Raw genomic sequence first — 8,346 nt, 5'->3', positions numbered from 1 at the left:
CAGTACTATTTCATGGAGTAAGCCCGATTCGATCTGTACAGTACATGTGAAATTCTAGGTAGTTGGTACCTGAGTAGGGTGGAGCCTCTTCCGCCTCGCCTTCGCCTCATATGTTGCGCCACCTTAAGAGATCTTTTGTCCACGGTCTCTGGCTCCGCCTCAACCTCTGCCTCCAGCTCAGCCGCAACCTTTGGAGAGACGAAGTGTCCAAGCCTAAGGTAGTGCACAGGAAAACTTGCACCGTTTCCTTCCATGATCACCCCCCCTCAATAGTACATCCTCCGGATACGGAGTCGGAAGGATCTAGCAGAGTCGCTGGACTTGTGCGTAGAAGTAGCCCCCCACAATTAATCGGCTACCCCGCGGCGTCCTACCCTCCCCCGCATCCGATGAGTTGCAGCTCCTTTCGCGCCGCCCCCGCCCCGCAGGCTAGGTGAATTCCAAGTTCCCCGGGACAAGGCGCCAGCTTTTTGTGTCGGTGGTCTTGTGAGCGGTCTGGTTCTGAGCGCTTCAGCCTGCCTCGTTTACTGCACCCGGATTTAGGGCCATTGCATGGACCCCGAATGGTTCTCTCCGCGCGTGGAGTGGTCGGGCCCGGATGGCAGATGTGTCCACGGTCACTCCTTCGGCTCATCGCCGGCTTGGGCCTCCCGTGGCAAGGGGGCCCGGCCACCAGCGCGCTCTCTTTCGGTGGCCACGCCCCCTTTCCAAGGCCCCTGGCCCAGATGCGGCCCGGCTTGCGCTCCGGGCGGTGCATCCTTCTATTACTACCGCGTTCTTACTGATATCCATTCATGGAGTTGTGAACTTCTTAGTCGGCCTACGCCCTAAAGAGCGCCAATTTGGCGTGGTTTGGAGACGCCTACAGGAGCGATTGAGTGCCTCCCGACCAACCACGCTGTTCACCGGTTCCATAGAAGCGCCCCCCGCTCCCGCCGCCCAACCCTCTCCCAACTGGTTGTACTCCGGCTCGCGCCCGGCTGCATGATTCCCGGGACGAGCTTCTCTGCAATCTCAGGTTCGACAAATCCACAACCAAATGGAATTCTTTTTGATGTGTTCTTCGTACTTCAATCTTAGGTCTATACTTTGTCGCCTCAGGCCAGTCGTAAACCCTTCCACGGGCTTCTGCCTTTCATTGTCTCCAGCACCCAGTATACAGTCATTTGTGAGAGCAAGTCAAAATCAGGGCCGCAGGGATGGCGCTTTTGGTGCCTCTCAACCGCCCCTCCTTTAGGTATGCATTTCGTAGCTGATTCCCCATTAGGATCCTCTCTATCTGTGTTGCTGGGGCTATCATAGTGAAGGTTATTATGGTGTTTACCACTTATAGTCCTTAGGTTGGTTGTACGATTGCCTGGCCGTCACACGGAAAAATGCTCAAATAATATGAGATTTGTACTTCTCATGGGTTATGCTGGTTGTACCAGTTCTGCAACGTTGGAGATTGTTGGTCGGGTGTTACGAGGCGTGGATGTTAATGTAGAGAGTGAGTTGGGGAGTTAGGATAATCCAAACATAAGCTTTGTCCAGGGATCTTGTACAGAGCCACTACGGGAATTGGAATTTGGAAATCCGGTTGTATTAAATTTGTGTTGTAGACATAGAATGTAGTACCGTTAAGTGTTGGGACAGCAGAAGCCGAATAATGATGTGGCGACGGGACAGTGATGGTTAGCATGGAGTTTGGGTTGTGGCTGAATTCCCAAGCTATTCTCGGTTTTGGTTTCAGTGTTCCGCACCTCCAACCGGAGGCACATCTTGAACTTTGTGTGTAATTTCTACCCAAAGGAAAGCGGATCCCTTAGCTTGTAGTCTTTTGACAAAACTGTTAGTACGTTCATTGATATTGGGTGAATACAGTAGCGTAAATATACAGCATGTTATGTCTAAATGGCTTGGCTCGGACAGATTATTTAATTTATTGTGGGGATTTAAAAATAAATCTCTGTTTAAAGCATACTTAAATAGTTATCAACAATTATAATATAATAGTTTCCATATAAATATAATGAATGCATATATAATAAAACAACTATACAACCACTGTACTTGTCTGATAAGTGGTGTAAGGGATATGTCGTGTAGGCTATTCGACACTGATGATGTCTCAAACCTATGGATAACACTTTAACTTTTACACTCTGCACGCTCTCAGGGTCATTTTTGGCTTCATGCACATCCAGCTCGCACTTTGCAATGTTTACCGCATTCCAGTTGTTGAGGCCATAGTAGCAACCCGCCCCTCTTTTTCTTAATTAATGTCACAGGCAATAGGTGTTGCACTCCTGCTTAAGTGACAATAAAAAGAAATCTCTACATCCCTTGTCATCCCACGTATTATTGTATACGCCTGGATGTCGTACAATCTGAAAAATCTCTGTGACTAAGACATGATTTACATGTCCAGAGAAGGGGTCAGATTTACTGGTTTGAGTTGGAGACACCAGTGCCCCTAATAATGACGATACCCCACACATCTGTAGCCTGTCTCACAGATAACAGTGCCGCTGGCTGGTGACTTTCTTACCTTTTCCATGTGGATACTTAAAACTCTCAGGGTCAGTGTAATCACATGCTTACCGCCGGTGTGTATGTTGTGTATGCATATCCTGCAACCGTATTCATAAACGAAGCGTGAGAGCGCAACTTTTTGTTGAAAGCAGGTACCGTTTTTATGCTGTCATGTTGGTTTCTTTATTCCTTTTGGTGTGTTATCTCTATAGTATGAGGTGACCTTCGTTTATTGTTACAATCGTTGATGTCAATGTTTTGTGCGTAAATGCGTCGCATCATTTGTTGTCGACTGGCTGCAGGGAGTGTATTTCCACACTGTACGCTACACCTCGGGCCGCCGTGGACAGAGAAATTCATCCTTGGCCGTGGCGGTGATCTACGGCGTTTTCTCCTCACCGGGGGTTCCAGGGCTGGTTCAAGAATTTATCCTTTTCAGTGCTTAAAGAGACTGAGTTTAGTTCGTTGCAGTTGATTGTAGGCATGTCCATGGGCTGTTCCTACAAAAAAAGTTGCCTAGGACAAGGATTTTTGTTTCGTTGGTTTTCTGATCGCTGTTATTTATTACTTTTACTCGTGTTTTTTGGGCGGCCATCGTATAATATAAGCAGGTCATTCTGCGGTGCGGAGGGAGACAGAACATGTGAGGCCGGTAAGTGGTAGTGGTGCAGGCCTCCCTACATTCCTCCAGGATATCAGCCTGTACGTCCTTCCCAGAAATGACCGGATTGGCTGGTATTTGGATCATGGTTCCAACCAACTTGCCTAGATTTGGTCAGGTCAGATTGGAGTGAGATTGGAGATGCTCATCGGAAAACGCTAGTTTACAGAAAAAGGGTTGCTCGGACCACCACCCTCCTGTATCCTACTGGACGATTCAGGCCACTGTCTCTATCTTGGATCAGTGTGCCACACGTATTGATGGCTTCCAAAGTTAAACTTGGTTACTGCGTCTGAAGGTCAATGTTCAATAATTATTTTTAGACGGGGGATGCTCAGAGTAAGTATCAGGTATTCTAGCAGTGGGAGGATGGTTAAATGGCGTAGTTATTCCTGGAACAGGGTTATCGTTGGGATCGGATATGCATTGAAGGAGCGTGCAGGTAAACAGATTTTGGGGCAAGGGTGAGGTTTCGCCAAGTGGTGGTCGCCCCCGCCTATGTTCTGACACAGAACCGCTAATCTGTCAGCTGATGTCACTGCTTAGTTTGTCTAATCGGTTATTGGCGCCATTCGCTCTGGACGTTGTTCACTCCGACATACCTTTGGGCTGATTTTTACGCTTGGGTGCACCTTCTTCCTGGGGGAAAGCTGCCTTGATATTCTGGATAGGCTCAACAAAAGCAGTTGAATTACATACATCAGTGCGCCAGTCAGTACTCCCGCGTCGACGCTGCTGAGCTTGATTTGACGTTGTATGCAGTTATCTGGATGTTGTTCGCAATGCGCTGATAGCATAGAGAGTGCTCCGGAGCTTTAAAACACAGAACTGTCTTTGATTAATGGTCCTTCCAGGAAGTTCAGGACAGTTGAATACCACAGAGATGGTGCAGGTGTTTTCGTGGAGCAGACATACCGAGGTGCAGCGAGAGGGAAGGTGGCAGTGCGACCCTTGTCATGAGGGGGATTAGCAGGTGGATACTCAGTACCGATCAGCGACGATATTCGGATCAGGATTATGATACTAGTAGGCCACGATTATCCGGCAGCAGCGATCACGATTCAGTTACGATGACACTCATGTTTTCTGAAATGGATTTTAAACGGGGGTGTTGAGTTTTGGTGACATCTGTGAGAGGTTCGTTACTTTGGAATGAGATTAATTGATCTGAAAGGGCTGAAAGCATAACGCTTCCACAATATCAGATGGGTTCTGGAGTGGACAGTGAGGTTTCTACAGCTTGCAAAGTGCTGGACAAAATGAAGGCAAAGGATGTGGTGAGAAATTAGTGTTCATTATTTGCATTATTATACAGGGTGCAGTTTTTTCGTCTACCTTGTTTTCTGTTGTTCTACCTTTGGTTTACCTGTAAGTGCTTGATTTTGTTGCAATTTAGTTAATTGTTTGAGATTGGTTTTATGTCACTTAAGAACACACATTTAAACGCCATTTAACTTTTTCAATGTACCGTCTTAGCGAGTTAGGTTTAAGGCAGGAAAGGAGACGTGTCTGTGTAAGGGTATCTAGAGGGTATTGCTAAATGTCTACAGCGCACTAGCGCTTGACTGCTATCGCTTTCTGCAAAGGAACGGGGGATGGGCAGCGAGCAGGTGAGCGGAACACGGGATTAATGGGACTTAATTTCGATCTCCAGCTGAATCGCTTTTCTGGGAAACCCGGAACGAATATCGACTTATGATGTGCGCGGGATAAAATTGCTCAGCCTTAATACTCAGGTGGGCCAGTCCTCCACATCCAGTTTCAAGGTCGCACCAGACAATCTTTCCCTTAGTGATGAAAAATGCACAATGGACAAAGTGCTGAGTTTACTGGAGAAGACATTGTCTAGTAAGGCTCAACTAACACACAGTCCACCTCAGAACAAAGTACGTAAGAACATTCGAGACTGTAAAGTCTGTGGCAGTTCAGACCACAGCACCTCTGCTCACTGCAGGATGTAAAAACTGTGTTTTAGATGTTACTCACCAGGCCATATTGGAGCTAATTGTAGCCAGTCAGCTCCTACTCAGTCTCCGAACCTATCTCGGGTCTCTCACACTCCGGGAAACTAAGTAGCTCCTTTTTGGCGGAGGGCAATGTGGAGCTTCCCTCCTGTGAAGATGATATTCACTCTGTGTTTTCTGCTTCTTGTGAATCAGCTCCGCCAGACAAAACTGATTTTTCAGAACACAATGAGAGTGACGGTTTGTTTTTCACTACTGTATTAGCAGGGGACAAAGTCGACATTTAGGGGATGCTGGATAGTGGGTCCATGGCCACTTCTCTGCGCGCAGATCTGGTACCTCAGTTGAGAGAGGCAGGAGTTGTGAATGGCGATTTAGTATCTCCTACAGACATTATTGGCTAGTGAGTTCATCCGTTTTTTGGCCAATTTGGAAAGAGATTCCGGACAAAGTGGGGACAGTTAGGCTAAAGAAAGCAGTAACACTGGAGCCTATGAGTGAACATGTTGTGTGGGGCCGTCTCCCCCCAGGGACTAAACTCTCGATTGGTAGTACTGTAATCGTGGAGCCAAGCTGGTCACGTTGCGCGCCCCGAAATAAACTAATCGGCAGGGTAGTGACGCCTTTGTGGGGAGATGGGTGGGTTCCTGTAAAAATAATCAACCCAACTGCTTCCAAAATCGCATTGCGAAGAAATGCAAAAGTGGCTGATGACTTCCCGTGCATTGCATTGGAGGATTTTGAGGAGGGCACCAAATGGGAGGGAAGGTAATCAGTGGCAGTAGTCATGGCAGTTTAACAGCGCAGAGCTCTGTAAGGGGCAGTGGGGTGAGTGGGAGTCCTAAGCTCAGGGATTTGGGTCTTTAGGAGTTACCAGTGGATGATTGTGAGGTTTCTCCAGTCTGGAAAGAGAAATTGACAGATTTGATTGTGAAGTATGTAAGCGTGTTTTCCAGACACAACTTGGATTGTGGGGAAGCTACTGGGTTTTGTCATCGTATTTGGCTGACCGATGACCGCCACTATTGATTACCTTCAGTCCACTGCCAGAAGTTGAGAGAGCCACTAGACGAAATGGAGGAGCGGGACATAATCAGGAAGTCTAGTAGTGAGTATGCTTCACCCCTGGTTTTGTGCTGGAAGAAAAACGGTGACCTGAGACTGTGCACAGATTTTCGTTGACTACCCGCACGGTCAAAGACGCACACCCTCTGCCTCATCAGGCGGGAGTTCTGGCGGCGATGGGAGGCAACGCCTTTTTCAGTACGCTGGACTTGACGTCAGGTTATTACAACGTGCCTCTCAACGAAGACGATAAGAAATACATGAGTGCAATCGCATGGCCCAGGGTCTTTGCAATGGCTCCGCGACTTTTATGAGGATGATGCTGACGATTTTTGGCAACCAGAACTTTTTGTCTCTGCTTTGTTATCTTGACGATGTGTTGGTTTTTGGCAGAACAGAAAAGGAAAGCTTGAAGGCTAGAACTAGTTTTCAAGCGTTTGAAAGAACATAATCTGAAGCTCTCCCCAGCTAAGTGCAAGCTTTTGCGAAGATCTGTCAAGTTTTTGGGGCATGTGGTTTCTCAGGAAGGGATAGCCACTGACCCTGACAAGGTACAAGCTTTAGTAAGCTTGAGGGAGGCTGATATCATGGAGAGTGATGGGGTCACACCCTCCACTAACAAGATTCACTTGTTCCTTGGCATGGTAGTGTATTACCAACATTTCATTGAGAACTGTTCTGTGATTGCTAAGCCACTCTTCCAACTTACCTGTACTTACTGTACGCAGACTCGCTTCTATTGATTGGACGACGGAGTGTAGACAAGCTTAACCAAGCTGAACCATGCTCAGTCTAAGTACCCAGCTCATACTTGAGTTCTTTGCTATGAAATGGGCCATTCATGACAAGTATAGTCACTGGCTGCAGGGGCGGAAATTTACTGTGTGGACAGATAATAACCCTCTCAAATACATTCTGACTAAACCAAGACTGGATGCATGTGAGCATAGGTGGGTGTCTAAACTGGCTCCTTTCAATTTTTGACATTCAGTACATTCCTGGACCCAAGAATACAAGAATACTGTGGCTGACGCCCTGAGCAGAGAACCTTTTGTGAAATGCAAGGTGATGCACCGGTTGACAAGAACGCCCTATCATGTGTTGTTGGAGGAGGCAAGTGGCGTCTCTTTGCCTTATGTACAGGACATGTTTCGTCTCTCCTGTGAGCAACCAAGGGTGGGGAGGCAGCCCCCACCTATCTCAAGTCCCTCTGAAATCTGTGGGGGTGGGAGTTGTAGTGGCGGTAAAATATCGAGGGAGGAAGTGTCTGCTGTGTTTGATGTGCATCGTCATTGGGATGATGGTGGTTCAGTGAGAGCGGCCTCTCATGTTCAGCAGCTACAGCAGGTGGCATCGATGGGTCAGAGCCCGCTGCCTGTGTTCACTCACGAGGAATTGCATAATATGCAATCTCAGGACCTTGTTTTGAGCAGAGTGCATTCTAAGCACCCTGTGAGCAAAAAGAACATTTTCCAGTATGTTGTCCCACTTGCTTTGAGGAGTCAAGTGATTAAGGGTGTGCATGATGACGCTGGCCACGAGGGGCAACAACGCACTTTATGGCTCGCCAGGCAACGTTTCTACTGGGATACAATGTCCGATGACGTCAAGTTGTATGTCACACAGTGTAAGAGGTGTGTGTTGAGCAAGGCTCCCGGCTTCCAGCAACCAAAGAAGCCAGAGCCCCAATGCACTCATGTCGCGTTCGTCACTACTGCACCACTGGAGTTAGTATGTGTTGATTTCTGGTCAGCAGAGGTGCTAAATAACAAGTCAGTTGATGTTTTAGTAGTTACTGATCATTTACACAGGCTAGCCTGTGCCCGTCCCTGCTCAAACAAACTGGCTAAGACAGTCTCGTCTGCTGTGGAATAAGCTTCTTTTTGTTTATGGATTCCCGGCACGTCTTCATTCCAGATCAAGGAGCTAATTTTTGAAAGTGCACTCATAGCCGAGCTTCTACAGTTGGCGGGTGTGTTGCAAAGTCCCATACCACACCGTACCACCCCTATGGGTAATGGGCACCATTTTCTGATGTTTGGGCCACACTCTTTGTTTGCCTGTCGAATGTGATGTTTGAGGGTGTTTCTGTTGGATGGAGAGACTGTCGATGTTGACAATCATTCAGTCTCTGGGGAAAGA

This window comes from Morone saxatilis, unplaced genomic scaffold, assembly GCF_004916995.1.
Source record: "Morone saxatilis isolate NCDOM2014 unplaced genomic scaffold, NCSU_SB_2.0 Contig2, whole genome shotgun sequence".
In the NCBI taxonomy this organism is placed as follows: Eukaryota; Metazoa; Chordata; class Actinopteri; family Moronidae; genus Morone; species Morone saxatilis.
This window is presented reverse-complemented; position numbering follows the sequence as displayed.